The following is a 19,830-nucleotide window of genomic DNA, read 5'->3' on the forward strand; positions in this document are numbered from 1 at the left end:
GTATTTGTGATTTGTTGAGAGAGTAGATCTTAAGCATTCACATCAAAAAAATGTTCAGGGGAGCCATGTGAGGTAAAGTGTACCTTAGTTAACTTGATTGTGGTCAGCATTTCACAATTTATATGTACAGCAAATCATCACATTATACTTGTTAAAAATACTAGAATTTTATACCTTAATAAAACTGGGAAACTAAAGAATTCTGTGCCTTGCTGGCTGTTGGCTCAGAGTGACTCAGCTCCTCTTGTTTACTCTGTGTTCCTAGAGGGACCTTTGTCTTCCCACAATATCGTTATCTCCATCTTCAAAGCCAGCAATGGAGAATCTTTCTTACTGTTCAAATCTCTGAATAACTTTGAGGCTGACCTCTAGACAGGTTGGAAAGGCTCATGTGATTAATCAGGTTCATCTGGATAATCTCTGTGAAAAGACACCTGTGGCCTGTAACAAACCACCTCATCACAGAAGCAAAGTCCATCATATCCTTGTCCCAGGGATTATACATTTTGTTTATACCAGAGAGTTGAGGTCTGGAGGCAGGGCGTCTGTAGAATTGTTATTATTGTATTGAATCTCTCTTCTTCATGTCTTTAGCACACAAAAATCCACCTGGACATGAAAGTAGGGTCCCTTTTACATGGTATATAAATGACATTTTGAAATCTGATTAAAGCCCTGGATAGTGTTCCTTTGAAAAGCAAATTATGAATACTCAAATTTTATTAAACATGTTTCTCATTTGCCTTAAGGAAAGCCAGCTAGTTAAATATAACCTAAAAGTAAGGTGTTTTGAATTTTTTCACACAGTACTGAGTTTATATATTTTATTTATATGCATGTATAAAATCACAAGTGTGTCTACAATGTTAAATGAAAGAGACAGAATTTCTCTAAAAACCATTTCTTATATGTCCAATGATTAATTTTACAGGAGGGCAGAGCTTGTTCTATAGGTTTTTATATAAGAATAATAACTCAGTCCATGCTAATTGTTCTGCTTCAGGCAAAGATGTTTTCTCTCCACTTTAAAATTTGAACAAAAATAAATTATTAAGTGTAATTTCTCAAATGATACAAAATGATCATTATCACTTAAAATGTCAGTGCCATCACAAGTTTAAGATTCTACATAATCTGTCTGAATACAGAAAGAAAAATGATTTGTTAAATTATTGTTGAACAAGTAAAAAATTTGTTGGCCGTGCGAATTTAAACATGATTGAGCTCTATGGAATATAGGAGAGAGCGGAACTGTTATTACTGCTTCGCAGGTGAAGTTCTGGATGTCAGTCTAGCATTTTTTAAAAAAAAATGTTTTATTTTTATTTAAATAGCATGCTGATGAGGAAGAAATGACTCCTGAGTATATTGTCTGACTGTAATTTAAAATACTATTAAAAGTCAGAAGGAAAAAGAAAAATATCGGACGATTTCACTTATAGGAGGAATATAGGGGAACCAAATAAGTCACTAGGAAAAAAAAATAAAAAAAATAACAAAACAAAAATAGACAGCTATAAATCAGACATTCTGCAGGGAAGGGGGCAGGAGAGGGATCAAAACAGGGCAGGGAGGAGCACAAGGGACTATGGCGAAGGTGCATGGGGGGTGAATTGCTGGTGGGAATTCTGTGGGGACGACACCTGAGAGGAGAAAGCAAACATTGTATAAAAATGAACAATGAGGTAAAATTATAAAAAAGTATATTAATAAAACAAAATAATATTCATAAGTTGCAATTGATTTGTATTTATAACTCCACCTTTTCAGATTTCCTTAAAATTAATTTTGGGGATGAAAAATTGTTTCAATACCAAAAGAGTGCCTTGTTAATATTTAAAAACAAATTTGGATTCATTTAAGTTGCAAATAGTAATATATTTTATTGGTTTACAACACTACGCGATTTAGGAGAGTAAGCTCATTCTCCTAAGATGTGTATCACCACACCACACTTACTGCCAAAGCACCTCTATCCCTTTACCTAGACCATTGGGCTCCCTGACCCTTTGTTCTTACCCTCCCCCTCAATTCTGCAGTCCTATTTCTAGGGTTTTTTTTCTTTATATTCCAAATGAGTGAAATCATCTGATGTTTCTTTCTCCTTTTGACTCCTTTCACTTAGCATAATCCCTCTAGTTCCATCCATGTTGTCACAAATGGCAAGAGGTCATCTTTTTCATAGCTGTGTACTAGTCTGTTTTGTGCATGTACCACATCTTAATCACTCTGCTGTTGGACACGTATGTGGCTTCCATAACTTGGCTTTGTAAGCTGTGCTGCAGTGAACATAAGAGTGTATGTAGCTCCTAGAGTTAGTGTTTTTGTGTCCTTTGATAAATATCAGAGGAATATTTGAGGAATCTCCATAGTTAAATAGGAATCTATAAGAATCTCCAAATATATAAATATTGAGGAATCTTCATAGTTTCCTTAGGGACTGATTTAGTTAACATTCCCAACAACCGTGTATGAAAGTTCCTTTTCTCCAGATCCTCACCAGCATTTCTTGTTTCTAGTTATGAGATGGTAGCTCATTGGGATTTTGATTTGCATTTCCCTCATAAGGGATGTTGAACACTTTCTCATATGCTTGTTGGCCATTTGTATGTTTTCTTTAGAAAAGTGTCTATTTAGCTCTTCTGCCCATTTTCTGATTGGGTTTTTTGTTTATATTGAGTTGTATGATTTTTTTGTAGATATTGCAAATTAGCCCCTTGTCAGATGTATGATGTACAAATGTTTTCTCCCATCCCGTAGGATGTCCTTTTTTTTTAAGATTTATTTATTTATGCATACAAGAATTGGGGTACAGGCCAAAGGTGTGGGGATGAGAGGATTCACCAGAGATAGAGCGGAACAGAACAGGCGGACTGACTGAAATACACTGCTGAGGGGAGCAGCGGGCAAGACAGAAGAGGTCTGCTGTGCCTTGTGGGTAGCTCCCTGGCCAGGGATCAAAATAGTGTTGCAGTGGCTGCGGATAGCTTCATAGTGTTGAGTCTTAACCCCTTGCGCCACCATGGAGGCCCTGTAGGATGTCTTTTCATTTTAATGATAGTTTCTTTTGCTGTGCAGGGCATTTAGTTTGCTGTAGCTCTACTTGTTTGTTTTTTACTTTTATTCTCTTTGTAATTTGGACATGAGTCTACTTTTTTTTTTTTTATTTTCAAGTTTTGTATAAAAAGTAATCATCTTTTTTGCAGAATTTTCTACAACTTGTATTTGGCTGGCTGTATCCAGAGGCCGGTTGCTTCATTTTTCTTAGGGTATTTTGTGACAACTGTTAGTCAGCTTGAGACAGGCTAGATCAATTTTATGTTTGACATTTTTGCAAGGTCACTTTCTAAGTTATTACCTGATTTCTTTGTACTCACTTGCTTTGGGACAGTTTTTAGTTGTAAGGAATATACTGATAGTAATGATTTTGTTATATTGTATCCTATTCCTGAAATTGTGGATTTCTAAGTAGTGCCATTTGGGACCCTATAAGTTTTATTTAGGCAATTTAATTCTTAGGCAACTGCCCTCATTAATGCAAAATCTATAGAGATAATTTTCCTTTCATTAGTGTTTTCTTTTTTTAATAATAAATTTTTTTTATATTCCCCATACAATTGCAACCCCCATTTTGACCCCAATCCTCCCTCCCGCCACCCCCCCCCAAAGTGTCTCTGGTTCATAGATTTTTGTTGATTTTGATTTTCACTTTCTTATAGTTATTCATTTTCCTGGTCCCCTTTTAAGTTTTCTAGATTCCTGCTATGAGTGAGACCATCCGGTATTTTTCTTTTTCTTTCTGGCTTATTTCGCTGAGCATGATCCCTTCCAGCGCCATCCATGTTGCTGCAAATTGCATGTGTTTATCTTTTTTGAATGCTGAGTAATATTCCATGGTATATATGTACCACATCTTCTTGATCCAGTCATCTATTTTTGGGCATTTGGGCTGTTTCCAAAGCTTAGCTATTGTAAATAGTACTGCTATAAACATAGGGGTGCAGGTGTTCTTTGGAAGAACTGTGTGGAGATTTCTGGACCTACTAAACATAGAGCTTCCATATGATCCAGCAATTCCACTCCTAGGTATTTACCCAAAGGACACAGAAACATCATTAGTGTTTTCTTACACTAAGAAACAATTTGTAAAAGCAATGCCAAAAAAATGTCTGACTCTTTCCCTTTACCAGTTTCAAAATAAAGACTTCGTTACTTAGTATCCTCCAAAGGAACCTGATGGAATTTATTTTTCTAAAATGCTATTATACATTTTTTAATGCAAGCACATTCTAGTGTTCCCAACCAACTGTAATATTTTATTTTTGCTTAACTTGTTCCATCTTGACTATTGGAGGTGACTCAAATTGGTTCCTGAAACAATCTCATGTGATCTCAGTAATTTTAAAATCTTCCTTGCTTTCCAGTGTGACCTGCTGATCCAGGCACTCATATATTTCTTATATGTTCAGATTTGGAATCACCATTTCTAGATACTCTCATTCCTATAAATAGGTATTGGTAATTAGAGACTTCAGTGTGAGTGCTAGAGGTGCAAATTGCTACTGGGTTAGTCCTTATTCCAAAGATTTTTCACTAAATAGAACTATGAAATGCTTTATTTCCCCCATGAATTTTACATCATGTCTTTCAATTCAAATTCAAAACTATATTAAGGTTTTGTCTTAACCTGATAAGTTTTATATTTTTTTTCTCCTACATTAAAAAGAATTGCCACCTGCCAATGGCACCAATATAACTTATTTTCTCTGTCACACAATGCACACAAAACTCTTTTAATAATCCAACTTTACAAGACACTACTAATTACCGAAAGCAGTTTGTTTCCCCGCATCCACCAATTGGTTTTGTCCTTAGAGTACATGTTCCTGTGTACACGTAGTCAAATTATTGTGCTTTGAAATAGTTTCTCTTGGTGTGGTTAATATACCATCCCACTATAGAATTTAGATATTTTACATACCTTTATATATTCCATTTTGGCTTTTTATTTCATTGTATTTTATAATCATATAAAATATGTACATGAGTCCAAAGAAAAATATAAAAAAAATCAAGGTATAGCAAAATAACTAGCTCTGTCCTTGACACATCTATGTAAACTCTTTGATTTGGTAAGATTTCCCCCCAGATTTTCCTGTTGAATGGACCCTTACTGGGCATACTTTTCTTGAAGTAACTTTTAACTCAGCAATGAATTCTGTATATAATGTCATAAATGTATAGAAAGGCATTCTTCCTTTTTATAGCTACATAGTTAGTGCTTGAGTGGGTCACCATAGTTAACTAACTACCATAGTTAACTAACTACTGTAGTTAACTTGTTTTCGGTGGGGGTAGTGTGGTAACATACATCAGAGGAGGTGTGAACCTGTTCCCCTAAATCAGATACAGTGTTCTGAACAAACGTTACTTCAATTTAACAAAATATATTTTTCCTCATTCCTTTACTATTAAAAATATTCTTGTATTATATGAAATGCACTCTACAGGCTTTGTTAATGTTGTGCTTTTGTCCTGTGTCCAGGTATGCCTGATAAATTCATTTACCATATGAGTGGAAATATCGTGGGTTAATTTAGGGATCTAAATTACTTTTTCCTTCAAAGAGAATTTTCATTTACTCCTGGCAAAACTTAAAATACAAATACATTGCCTTCATTTTATCTTGGATTGAAAGAATTCAATGCTGGTATTAGACTTGGTGAAGTCTAGTCTATTTTTGTGTTGTGTGTTTTCCTAACCTTATAGCCCTTCACAGATTTAAATACAACCTTAAGTGATTACCAGAGTTCTCCTTCCTCACATACTTCTGAGTTCTATAGGACTTCCTAAAGCTCTGCTCAGTTCCTCAGCTTTGTGTCCCTTATATTGCTTGCCCTTTTACTGTTACTCAGGAATTTTCACAATGCTTCAAGGGTAAAAGCAATTCACTTCCCCTTTCTCTTGAGTCTTGGATGTCAAATCCTGGATGCTGGTAACACTTATTCCTTCAACTAGAGTTTTCTTAAGAATTGCAATTCCACTCCTAGGTATTTACCCAGATGACACAGAAACATTAATTCCAAAGGGCACCTGCACCCCTCTGTTTATAGCAGCACTATTTACAATAGCTAAGCTATGGAACAACCCAAATGCCAAGAATAGATGACTGGATCAGAAGATGTGGTACTATACACCATGGAATATTACTCAGCAATCAAAAAGATAACACTGCAGTTTGCAGCAACATGGATGGAGCTAGAAGGATCATGCTCAGCAAAATAAGTCAGAAAGAAAAAGAAAAATACCGGATGGGCAGGAATTTAGAAAACCTAAATAAGGGACCAGGAAAAAGACTAATTAATACAAAGTAAAATCAAAATCAACAAGCAACTATATACCAGAGACACACTATGGGGGGATGGGGAGAAGAAGGACTAGGGTCAAAATAAGGGGGGGTACAATTGTGTGGGGAATATAACCAAAATGAAAATGCATATATTGTGCAAAAATGAAAAATGATGTAAGAATTAAATATTTTTTAAAAAAGAATTGCTATTTGCCACAGTAGAAAGTTTAAATTTATACACACTACATTTGTTATAGCTAGGAATCAATAAAATTTTTAGGAAAACTTATCTTTTTTGACGCAATAGGGAAATATTCTGAGGTGAGTGAAGTTAAAGATAGTATCACATATCATTTAATGACTTTATAAAAAGAGAGTCACAGAAATGGAGAAATCACTGGTCAAGGACAGTCTACTTTTCCCTTGTCTCTTATTAAGATGGGGGAAAAAAGAAGGCAAAGCTCTTAAAGAGGTAGGAGGAAGTGGATTTCACTGTGCAGTGGAGGAGTTGGCCTCATACCAAAGCACCTTACATAGGTCAACCATTTTAATGAAGGAAGTCAGAAAACGTGTGTAAGATGAAGGTATGTTGGTATATCTTGTAGTATAAATAAAAGGAGGTTCTCCTGATATGTTTTTTTTTTTTTTAATTTGAGGTGTCAACTCTTTTACTGTGTTGAGCATAAGTTATGAGATATTGATGATTGGGGGAAAGAGGAGAAGGTATAAATTATTCCTCTCAAAGAGTGAGAAAGTGATCTGTCCAATGGTATGGTAGGATGTACTTACTAGGAAGTACAAAGTTTACTTTGGGATTAGATTATTTGGTCATGCCATTAATGTAGCATTAGTTTTATATTTTATATTTTGTTATTCTCTGTCTCAAGCAGCAACTTGGAGGCAAGCATGAATATTCAAACTATGGATTGAATTAGGCCTAGGATATTTCCTGGTGAATGCCACAAAGGTTAAGAGTCAAAAGGCTTTGGGGTATTTTTTTTTTGATAGGCAAGGAATTTAAGTTGAGTAAATGGTAGTAGAAGGCCATACAATGGTGAAGAATACTGAAATACGATTGGCTCTATGGAGTGAATGTAATAGTTGTTTTCAAGAGCTACTGGAATGAAATGACTAGGGGAAAGACAGGAGTAAGTGCTCAGATTAAAGGTATTAAAATCTGCATACTCTGCTTCTGCCTTATCGCTTCCCCAGAGTTCTCCCCAGTGTGGCTGTGAATTCTTGGAAGGGGAGATGACTAAGGCTGAAGAAAGATCTCTATTCATCGGGGCTTAAATAGCTCAGTTGTGGGCCTCTGTTCTGAAAACCGGATGTAAGCTCAAGATCTCTTTTTATTAGGGAAAATGGTTTGGTGGTCCTCGGGAAGTTGAGGCAGGGAGAGACGTGCCAGTGTGGAGGCAACAGACACGTGTGGCAGGAGTAGAATGGCAGCTGGCGACAGTACAGGTGTTCACTCTGATAGAGGATAATCATAAGTGGGGATAAGACCACAAAATTGAATCATTCAAATGTAGGCTAATTAAAAAATATAGACTAAAATTATATAAATTATTTCACAATTTAAAAATTGTATCCTTTAAGTCAAAATAAATTTAGATTATATTTTAAAATACTAAATTACACAAAATCTTAGAATAAACCTCCCAAGATCTATACATTTCACCTTTTTTTAACTTTAAATCCACTTTTTTCTGTTCCTCACTTCACAATATTCTATTATCTTTTAGTATGTATAAACCACCTTTTTTTCTTCCTGCCTGTTTATCTGCCTTCTTGTCTTCCATTCCTTCACTCTTTTCCCCTTTATTATTTTTTTCTACAATGGATTATGTATTCTAATATAATTTATCTTTTTAAATGTTTGAAATAGGTCTTGTTTATGAGCAACTCTTGAATTTGTGTGAATGATATTTCTCATTTTTTCTGTTTAGTTTTTGTTTTTCTTTGTTTACTAAGTTTTTTCATTCCAGTCATATATTTATGACATGTTCCTTGAAAAGTCTTTGGGTGTATGCAGTGGCTAGCTTTTAATCTATCTGCTCTTCCAGGTATGGGCAATCAGATTACCTCGTTATCTTCAACCTTCTTCAATTACTAGACTCCACAAAAAAAAAAAAAAAAAATTGAATGGAGATCATCAGGCTTGTCTACCTTAGAGTGGAATTGTTGCATTTTAGAATATCCATCTATTTACTTATACTGGGTTAGATGACACCATTCTATACTTAAGCAGATATGCAAGCAGCATTTTAAATCACTTTTCCACCAATATTTGAAATTATTTCAACTTTCTGATTTTTTTTAGTCACTAAATTTTACTTTGTGATAAAATTTCACTCTATTTGTATTGTTACAAACTGACCAGTGAAGACTTTGATGAGCTGAACTAAGATAGACTTGTGGAGAATATTTGAGTCTGGAAAATATAAATCATCACTTCATTAGAGAATGTACATTTTTTTTTTTTTACTTTTATTCATTTATTTTTTTTTTATTTTTTTTTAAATAATAATTTTATTTTATATTCCCATACATTGCAGCCCCCCCATTTTTGACCCCAATCCCTCCCCTCCCACCCCCGCCCCCAAAAAGTGTCTCTGGTTCATAGTTTTTTGTTGATTTTGATTTTCACTTTCTTATAGTTATTCATTTTCCTGGTCCCTTATTTAAGTTTTCTAGATTCCTGCTATGAGTGAGACCATCCGGTATTTTTCTTTTTCTTTTGGCTTATTTCGCTGAGCATGATCCCTTCCAGCGCCATCCATGTTGCTGCAAATTGCATGTGTTTATCTTTTGAATGCTGAGTAATATGCATTGTATATATGTACACATCTTCTTGATCCAGTCATCTATTTTGGGCATTTGGGCTGTTTCCAAAGCTTAGCTATTGTAAACAGTGCTGCAATAAACATAGGGGTGCAGGTGTTCTTTGAATTGATGTTTCTGTGTCCTTTGGGTAAATACCTAGGAGTGGAATTGCTGGATCATATGGAAGCTCTATGTTTAGTAGGTCCAGAAATCTCCACACAGCTCTCCATAGTGGTTGGACCAGTTTGCACTCCCACCAACAGTGCAGGAGAGTTCCTTTTTCTCCACACCCTCGCCAACATTTGTTGTTGCTAGTTTTTTTAATATGTGCCATTCTCACTGGTGTAAGATGGTATCTCATGGTAGTTTTGATTTGCATTTCCCTGATGACAAGTGATGTTGAACATTTTTTCATATGCCTGTTGGCCATTCGCATTTCCTCTTCAGAGAAGTTTCTTTTTAGCTCTTCTGCCCATTTTTTGACTGGATTATTTTCTTTGTTGTTGTTAAGTCTCATCAGCTCTTTGCAGATTTTTGTGATCAGTTCCTTTATCATTAGTGTTGGGTGCAAAAAATGTTCTCCCAGTTGGTGGGGTTTTCTCTTTGTTTTTGTTATTGTCTTTTTGCTGTGCAGAGCTCTTTAATTTGATGTAGTCCCAGCTGTTTATCTTGCCTTCTCTCTCACTGCTTTGGGGATTGTGTCTGTAAAGATGTCTTTTATGTGCAAATCACGTAGCGTTTCGCCTATATTTCCTTCTATATATTTTATGGTTTCAGGTCTTATGTCTAGTTCTTTAATCCATTTTGAGTTGATTTTTGTGTATGGTGTGAGGTAGTGGTCAAGCTTCATTCTTTTGCATGTAGCGACCCAGTTTTCCCAGCACCATTTATTGAACAAACTCTCTTTGCTCCAATGCATAGTCTTTGCTCCTTTGTCAAAGATTAGTTGACCATAAATCTGTGGGTTTATTTCTGGATTTTCTATTCGATTCCATTGGTCTGTATGTCTGTTCTTATTCCAATACCATGCAGTTTTGATGATTATGGCTTTGTAGTATAGTTTGAAGTCTGGGTTAGTGTGATGCCTCCATTCCCTTCTTTTTTTTTTTTTCAGGAGAGCTTTGCTATTCGAGGTTTTTTGTGATTCCATATGAATTTCATCAATAATTGTTCTTATTTCTTTGAAGATGACATTGAAATTTTGATTGGAAATAGCATTGAATCTGTATATTGCTTTTGGTAGGATGGCCATTTTAATAATGTTGATTCTTCCAATCCATGAGCAGGGGATGTCTTTCCATTTCTTTGTGTCTTCTTCTATTTCTTTTAACAGTGTTTTATAGTTTTCTTTGTATAGGTCCTTTACCTCTTTTGTTAGATTTATTCCCAAATATTTGATTTTTTAAAGCAACTTCAGTTTTTTTCAAGAAGCCTCACAAAACATACAAGGGACACCCTGAAAATATAAGGACAAATAACAGAAAGAGTGCAGGGCAGTGGCCCTCGGTGTATGGGAGAAAGTTCATTCATTTCCATCCACCTCACCCTCCTTCAACAGACGCTAGAAATAAAAACATCTTCCCTGGAACTCATACACAAGAGATCCTGGAGATTGTTATTTAGGACTTGGGAGCCTTCTCGGGGCTTCCTTTGGGCAATATTAGGAGTGAGCCAGAAAACTTTGCACATCTGGCTAATAAACTAGATAGTGGGTTCAGCGTGTGTAAATTTAGTACACTGATGTAGCTAATGCATCTGTACTCACAGAGGGTGAATCTAAAGTGGAACTCAGTTTTCGGGGGACTCATTATGTTGTAGCTATTTGTGACATGTGCTCACATAGGGCATCTCTTTGGTATCTCACAACAACCTTCTAAGGCAGGGTTTCTTAATCTCTGAATTGCTGTCATTTAGTGCAAGATAAATATTTTTGTTTGGGCAGGGAAGGGGCTGTAAGTTGCCTTGTGCATGATAAGATGTTCAGCAGCAACCCTGTTCTCTACCTACTACATGTCAGGAACAATTCCTTTAGGTGTGGCAACTAAAATGTCTCCAGATACTCCCGTGTCCCTTGGAGAGTGGAATTACCCCCAGTTTAAAGTCATTGTTTTAAGTTAGTGATCATCATCTGTATTCATCAGCTGAAAACACTAACATTCTCAAAGCCTGATCATATAGCAAGAAAATGTTGGAGGTGGGATTTAAACCCAGGTTGTCCTTGCTTAAAATCTCCTAATACTTTCCTTATTCTGTACAATCAATGATAATATTCTTTTAGATTTACATAATTCAGCTGTTTTCCACCATTTTTTCTGTTCTTATATACAAGAGGGACATAATACAAGAAAATCACTTTAGTAGATGACTGGAACATTCTTCTCCACACGCCCATACAATATCTAGAGACATGCTATGGGGTCTGTGAGTTTTCATTGATTATACATATCAGTTCACTGAATAGTTGACATTTTTTTAAGGTAGTAAGGTCGATTTTTATTTTTCTCCTTTTATGAAGCAAAGAAGTATCTAATTGTACTCAAGATGATGACAGATATATTAAAAAACCAGGTCTTCAGAGTCGTAGAACTCTGTTCTAACTATATCATATCCATTTGGTAGGAAAAGGTAAGATAACTTGCTAGCAAAAATCAAATAACCTGGCAGAAAAATGGGCCAAGCATCTAACTAGACATTTTTCCAAAGAAGATGTACATGGCCAGCAGTTAGATGAAAGATGCTCAGAGTGTCACTATCAGGGAAATACAAATCAAAACCACGATGAGATCACCTCACACCTGTTATGATGCCTATTATCAAAAAGACAAGAGATGACAACTATTGTCCAAGAAGTAGAGAAAGTGAAACCTTTGTGCACTGCTTGTAGGAATTTAAATTGATGCATTCACTATGGAAGACAGTATGGAAGTTCCTCAAAGAAATGTAAAATACAACTATCTTGTGATCCAGCAATTCCACTTCTGGGTATTTATGTGAAGGAAATGAAATTACTATCTTAAATAGATATCTATACTACTCCATTTATTTTTATATAATAATTTAAATTACAAAAATCATTTACAATAGCCAAAAATGACAATGATCTGTGTTCTGGACAGAATTATTTTTAATGGATACAACCTTTTAGTTTTGTGAGATAGGACTTCTGGAGATAGTGGCGGTGGTTGCATAATATGAATGTTTAATACAACTACGCTGAGTACTAAAATGGTTGAGATAATACATTTTGTTGTATTTTCTAACATGAATTTTTTTTAAATACTAAGAATCATATTCATTTTAAAGACTATGTAAGACAGGGTTTTGCCTATCAGAAACATTAGCTTTATTTTATCATAACCCTAAAATTACCCAAACTTATACACACATGCCAAAAGTTTATATAATCTGGGAGGCCAACCAAAGTGTTATTTTAAGAGAAAAGACACAAAAGCAGTATAAAGCAAATTATTGTAATGTAGGCCTGTTGTTTTATATTTGGTATGTCTGCCCTACTTCCTTTTTAGTTCCAAGGCACAATTACTACTGTTTATTGCCAGGACAATGTTATTTATGGGCTGAACTCCCATCAAGAGGGTCTCCTTTCTCTGTCAGCAGTGGTTTAATGAAATAGCCTTTCACCTTTCAAGACAGGCCTTTAAATTCTCTCTGTACAAATGGAAATGGTGTAGGTCATTTTCTTCTAATTGCTTGTGGACAAGGATTGACAAGCCACCACACAATTTAGCTTGATTGGCAGATTTTTCTCAGAAGTAGTCCAAGCCTGAACCAGCGATTTCAGCACAAGATTTAGATGTCTTGTCAGAGCTTGGTAGGAAAAATTAGCTTTATTCTGAGTGCTCCAAAATATTTTTTTTTAAAGAGAAGCATATCATCGTTCTTTAACACCAAATATGTTGTTTTGACTATCCTCTGAAATAACTTTAATAATTGTGATATGCAGCTGACCCTTGAACAATTTGAGGGTTAGGGATGACAACACCTGCACAATCAAAAAACTGCTTATAACTTTTGGTTCCTCCAAAACTTGACTACTAAAATGCTGCTATTGACTGGAAGCCTTACTGATAACATAAACAGTTAACAAATAAGTTATAGGGTCTAGGGCCTCCCAGGTGGCGCAGCGGTAGAGCGCTGGGTTGCGAAGCTGCCCGCGGCCTCTGTGGCGCCAGTTCGATCCCCGGCTGCTCCCCGGCCACCAGAGGAGGGTCCCACATGGTGCGCAGACCTCTCCTGCCGCCCGCTGCTCCCCTCAGCAGTGTACTTCAGTCCTTCTGCCTGCTCTGCTCCCTACTCTGGCTCTGGTGAATTCTTTCACCCTCCCGCGCTTCTGACTGTACCCAGTGCATGTATAAACAAAACAAACAAACAAATAAATAAATAAAACATGCCTCTATAAAAAAAAAAGTTATAGGGTCTATTATATCCAGTATTCTTACAATAGTGTGAGTTAGAAAATAGAAGTGTTATTAAGAAAATCATAAGTGGTTCATCATAAAGGTCTTCAACCTCATTGTCTTTACATTGAATAGGCTGAGGGTCTACATGTAAGTGGACCTGTGTAGTTCAAACCTAGTTTGTTCAATGGTCTACTGTGGTTGGTGGCTCCTTCTTAAACTTAAATTGAGATATGTGTAGGGAAAGTATTTTTGAATTGAGACTATGATGTTATTTTTAAACTACTAAGATTGATATAATTAAATTTAAAAACTAAGATTCAGAAAATCATGTATATTAAACTATTATGGTATGCAGTAAGAAATGGTAAGGGATGCTAAAGAAACATAGGTAACACTTGTTATCTAACAGATATGCTGCTCTCTTTTTTTCTTGGTCTTATTTCTCCATATTTCACCCCACATTGCAAGCTGCTGATAGTATTCCTGCTAAATAAGTTTACTGCAATCTCTGCCTGTACTTTACGATCAGATCTTTAAGGCACATTTTGAAAATAGATAATTATGTATTTGCTTTCTTTAAAAGATCAAAATCATTGAATTGTTATTTGTTAGGTTAAAGTTTTTGTGGTAAATAAAAAACAATTAGAAATAAATCTTTAGATGTGTGGTTCTCAAGCTCTGGTCTCACGGGAACCATTTAAATGTGTAAAAGATGTGGAGGAACCCTAAAATTTTCTGTTTGTGTGGATTAAGCCTATTGATAGTCACCATATTAGAAGTTAAAACAGAAAAGAATATAAGACACATTAATGGTTTTCAAAATAATCCATTACATGATGATATAACTAGCAATTTTATTTTGAAAATATTTTTCTATAATCAAAAATTACTGAGAAATATGGTATTGTTTTATGCTTTCAAAAATCTTGTCAATATCTCGATTAATACAAAGCAGTTGATTGTTTTTTATATATGCTTCTATAACTGTTGTGATAGTGTCAAAGAACCACTGGGAAACTCTCCCATAATACTCACTAAGAATGAGGGTGAAAATGGCAAATGACATTATGAAAATAGTTTTGCTTGCGGATCCCTTGGGAGGATTTGAAGAATCCCCAGGGATCCCTGTATTACGCTTTTAGAATCCATGCTTCAAACTGAAATTTATGTTCCATAGAAGGCAAATGCTTTTTCTGTTTGAAACTAATAAAACATTCCCTTTGAAGATCGCGTCAGACATTTAGGTTCGATCTCTATTGGAGATCAAATTTCATTGCTTCCCTATACAATGGTGGTATTTCACATTCTGTGGAAAACCATCTCCTATATTTGGGCTAACCCTGCTACTGACAAGAGTATTGTGGGAATGGCAGGTGCAGAATGGTGAAGAACATTCTTTTTAGGACACAGAAGGCTGTTGAATACAAAACAAATCGATTTTCATCAAAGACCAGAAAAGAAAACACCACTACATATGCTGTATATTTTAGAGAAATTTTTGTCATCTACTACTCTGTGAAGAACAGCAGTAGTGTCCAAAGGTGTCCCTGAGAGCCAAGTGAAATCAAGATAAAAATGATAATTATTTTAATATAATATTCTTATTCCAGCATTCCAAGAAATATCTGAAAGAATGACAGTTGTACTTACTACAGGCTGCCCTTACTACTTACTATAAACTAATACAAAAATAATTATAGTGATTGATCTCCACATTTTACATGTATTTTTACCCCTAAAGTAGAAAATTCTCTGACCTTGTGTTACCTGACCTAGATTATGGCAGCCATAGTTATGGTTTGCCTTTGCATTTATGCAACTTCTTGCAAGTTCCCAGTTAAAGTTTATGTCAGAACAACCGAAGGATAATTTTTAAAACACCTGCTTGGTTCCTGTTCCTAAACTACTGGATCACAGCTGGTATCGTTCAAAACTCTGAGTCAGACAAGCTTCCCTGATGTTCCTGTTGTAGACAAACCCTTCATCTCTCTATACCCACCTTGTCTGCAATCTGTAAGACATGTAAGGCATTGTACGCCTCCTTAGGGCTATGCTGACCTGCTTTTTTGTCTCTGAAAGTCACTTCTCAGGAACTATCAAATACTTAGCACCACCTCTAAGGGAAAGGGTTTTTAAATATATTTCTTACTACATGGGGCATCGCTTCCAGCAGCCACTTCTTTCCAATCAATTCTACTCTTTGCTATGGAAATACCTACAGTTTCTGGGTATATTTTATTTTAGCTATAGGGCGGTTTAGTTTTGCAGTCCTCTTTAAGGAATCTGAACAACCTTTTCTAGGCATTTGAAAGAAAGGGAGATAGGTTTCATGCCTTTGATGTGAGAATCCTCTCTGGGGGAAGCCTACATGTAATCAGGATGCTCCAATTCACCAAGACCTGTCACTGAAGGGGATGGTGGAGGGGTGCGAGTTGGGATGCAGTGCTGTGAGAGGCATCATAAGGCCATGCTCAATATTCTCTCTGGAATAAAAATCAGTAAATACTATATTGGTTACTAAGAATATTGACAGTTTTCTGTTTTCTAAGTTGCAAAATCAAGATCATTAAATGCCAGGCACTCTCTCTATTGGCAGCTGAAGGAAAGTGCCTATGTGGTCAGGATCTGGGCAATGAGGTGGTAGGAGAGAACTTAGTTAGATATTTATATTTGCAAAAAAATATGTCTTTAAGAATATGATTCAAAGTCCTCGAGACTGTTCCATGAGGGTCATGGTGTGTATACAGAGTTGGATAATGCAGTGATAAAGTGCATTATTGCAGTGTTCCACCTGGCAGTGTCCCACCTGGCAAATGGAGCAAATGGTCCAACTTAAGTTAGCTAGAATCAGCTACCAGTGACGTGACAAGTGCTGCTGGTGGTGGTAGACACAGCGTGGCAATTCATGCATTGACATGTGCAGAAATCCCTTCTGTTGTTAGAAGACAGAATATTCCTTTTGATCTTGTTCCTTCAGGTATTTTTGCCCTTCTTGCTATATCTGAACTAGTGGGTAAACAGAAAGCATGCCCGTTATCCCTTATTCTTTTTTTTTTAAAAATATTTATTTATTTATACAAGAACTGGGGTACAGGCCAGATGTGTGGGAGGGTGAGAGGATTCACCATAGACAGAGTAGGGAACACAACAGGCAGACTGACTATAACACACTGCTGAGGGAAGCAGCGGGCAAGACAGGAGAGGTCTGCTGCGCCATGTGGGTTGCTCCCTGGCCGGCCGGGGATTGAACCGGCACTGCAGAGGCTGCAGACAGCTTCACAGCCCTGTGTTCAACCGCCAGCGCCACCAGGGAGGCCCTATCCCTTATTCTTATAAACCTGTATTTTCAGTATTTTCCTTTGTGCTTTACGGAACTGAGACCTACAGAGGCCCAATTTCACTAGGCTAATAGTGATTGGCTTGGTATTAAAATACTTCACCCTAAACCTCTCTCCAACCCCAACTCCAATAGAATCTTGGTGTCTGTTACCCATTTGGATATCTGGAAAATATTTAGCTGTATAAATTATATAAGGCCAGTTGATCATCTAAGGCTAATAATAGCAAAAGAGATCATTTACTGGTTTTTAGCTCTTGTACCAAATTAGTCTTGATTTCAACAAAAATAATTAAAAAATGGCAATTTAACATTTGATTTCACTTGGGCATTTTGTGATATTTAAAATATTTACATGATTTTAGTATAGTCATGCTTCATGGGGAGTTTCTTCAGTTTGTTTTCCTTTTTTAGCATGAGGCAATGTTAATTTTACACACAGAGACACCCTATTGTTCTAGAAAAAAATCTTATGAGAATAATTACCTTGCCCTGTTGACAAATTGTTTAGCCGAAATAACAGTGCCATCTGCTGAAAAGGACTAGTGAGTCACAGAAAAGTTTTCAGAGAACTCATTTTGGTTGGATACACAATGGCTGAAGATTAAATAAAAAAAAAAAAAAAAAAAAAAGGACCTGGGGAGGGCTGAAGTTAAAGGAAGAGAAAACTTCAGGGTACAGGAAAACTAGAACATCGAGGAGGAACTTTAAAGATGAAAAGCCTTGATAGGATGTAAATTAAAACAGCAGCATTTAGGGCAGGCTGGAGCTTCCAAGACATTCTGATTAATGTGTGTAGTGAGAATATATATATAATTTATAATGCCAGTAAAACATTCTGGTTAATTGAAGGAAATCTGTGGAAATGTTATGTGTACGAGGAGGTCACTTAGAGGATGTGACTGCCAATTGATCTCCTTGCTGGACCTGGGCTGTTGATAACTGGAGGCTCCTCAGCCTCTTCCCTGTGCTGTAGAATGTATGCACTGCCCGCCAGTCCACAGCCTTGAGGGAAAAATATATTACCGAATCTGGATGACATACATGAATGAAGCCCATTAGGGCCTCTGCATAAACTTTTAAGATTCTGATGGGTGGGTGCAGAGATCTAATGACCTGCAGCCACCCAAGACAAGCCTTGCAAGTGCCCTTGCTTATTAAAACCACCAGCTCCCAGTCTGGAGCGCCTGCCTTTTCATCTCTCGCCTTGCCCTGTATGGGTTGCTTGCAAACCAAGGGTATGATTTATTGAAAAATAAAAAGGTTGATGAGAATAGTTATTATTGTTAAGTCTCCTCAAAAAAAAAAAAAATACTCTGGTGGAAGATTGGAGAGAGATGTCTTTGTTAGGACACCAACGTTAGGAAACATTGATTATTGTTTCTCAATACTTTAATTTTACTGATGTATTTGTAGTTTGTTAAAAGCATATCAGGCTGGCAAATTCATTTTCAAAAGAATGTCTTCAAAATAAGCTTCTTAAATATTGAGTTATTACTTCCCATAATATTTCTAATTTCTAGTTGTCTCTTTTCTAACCCTATCCTAATGACAGCTCAGCAATTACTAACTGGTATTCTGAGTATGAATGGATGCTGTGATTATAATGAAAGGTTTGCCCTGGAATGCTTTTGAATAAAAATAAATAGCACATAACCCTTTTATTGTTATTAAAATGAGAAATAATCTGGACTACAGGATTGATAAGACTGCATTTCAAGAATTCTGTATGTCATGTTAGAAGCAATGTAATCCTAGAAATACATGAACTGCTATCTGAAAGTAAGTCCGTTGAGTCAATTTTGACGTGTTCAATGTGTCATTGCATTTTTCATTGTTTCCATGTATTTACCTACAAAACATTTTATGGTTTCCTATATGATATTATATAATGCCAAATATCTAAATGGAAACTGAAAATTCAGAGAAAACCTCCTGAACTCTATATTCTTTTTTATGCCAATCCTTTAAATATTCTGAATCTAAGTTTATCTCTTGAATATGGCATATTATTGGATTGTACATTGTTAATGTGGAAACATTTTTTTTTAATAAATGAAGTTACCTGATTTATAATTACTGGTATGTTTCACTCCCTTCTCTCATTCCCTCCACCAGATCCTTTGGAATTTAGAAAGTTTTGGATTTCTTCAATAATGATTTCTTTGGCTACTTCTTGAGATGGTTACACTTTATTGGTTTCCCAGTATGAAATCAGTTTTAGCTGGTGATGTCTTTTTCCCTATCTCTTCCCATTGTCTTAGTATCAGATTTGAAAGTCATTTTTCTTTTATTTAATGCTTATAAGGAAGGCTGCAACTTTATTTTACACTATGTTCTCTCCCATTGTCTCATGTATCTTAGGATCTGCAATATCAGAACATAAAGTTGTTAAGTATTGTGGTTCTTAGAATTAATCTACGGTGTTAAGTATAGGTAACAATTCTCACTACCACTCTAAGTCATTATCTCTCTCGTCTCTTGTCATTTGACATGTCTAAAGTATATTCTCTGGTATATTACTAGGTAAAGTCTAATGGTAAGTATATTTGCTGAGTTCTTGCATGTTCAAAAGACCATCTCTTTACAATGGAATATTTATTGGCTGCATAAAAAATTTTTAGACTAACTTTTTTTTTTAAACCAAAGTACATAATATATAGGTATTTCTATTGTTTGTGGCATGAAGTATTATTGCTGGAAAATAAAATACTTTTACCATCTTTCTCTGACTGATTTTTTGCTTGAATACTTTTTTCTGTTGGTGCAAGAGGGCTATCAATATTTAGGTCAGCATCGATAGTTTGTGTGTGCTATGTATTTTCAATATAGAGTCTTTGTCTCTATATTTCAGGAAATTTTTTTGTCATAATGGAGTTAAGCTTTTTCCCCCTGCTTAA

The 19,830-nt window shown here is 35.8% G+C and overlaps 1 long non-coding RNA gene across 2 annotated transcripts in view; it reads left to right on the forward strand.

The window, feature by feature from the left end:
• The window catches only part of LOC119246772 (uncharacterized), a 150,990-nt gene that overhangs the window by 48,839 nt on the left and 82,321 nt on the right, over positions 1-19,830 (forward strand). The gene's annotated exons all lie outside the window — the stretch shown is intronic.

This window comes from Talpa occidentalis, unplaced genomic scaffold, assembly GCF_014898055.3.
Source record: "Talpa occidentalis isolate TD23 unplaced genomic scaffold, MPIMG_talOcc4v2.1 talOcc4.15, whole genome shotgun sequence".
In the NCBI taxonomy this organism is placed as follows: domain Eukaryota; kingdom Metazoa; phylum Chordata; class Mammalia; order Eulipotyphla; family Talpidae; genus Talpa; species Talpa occidentalis.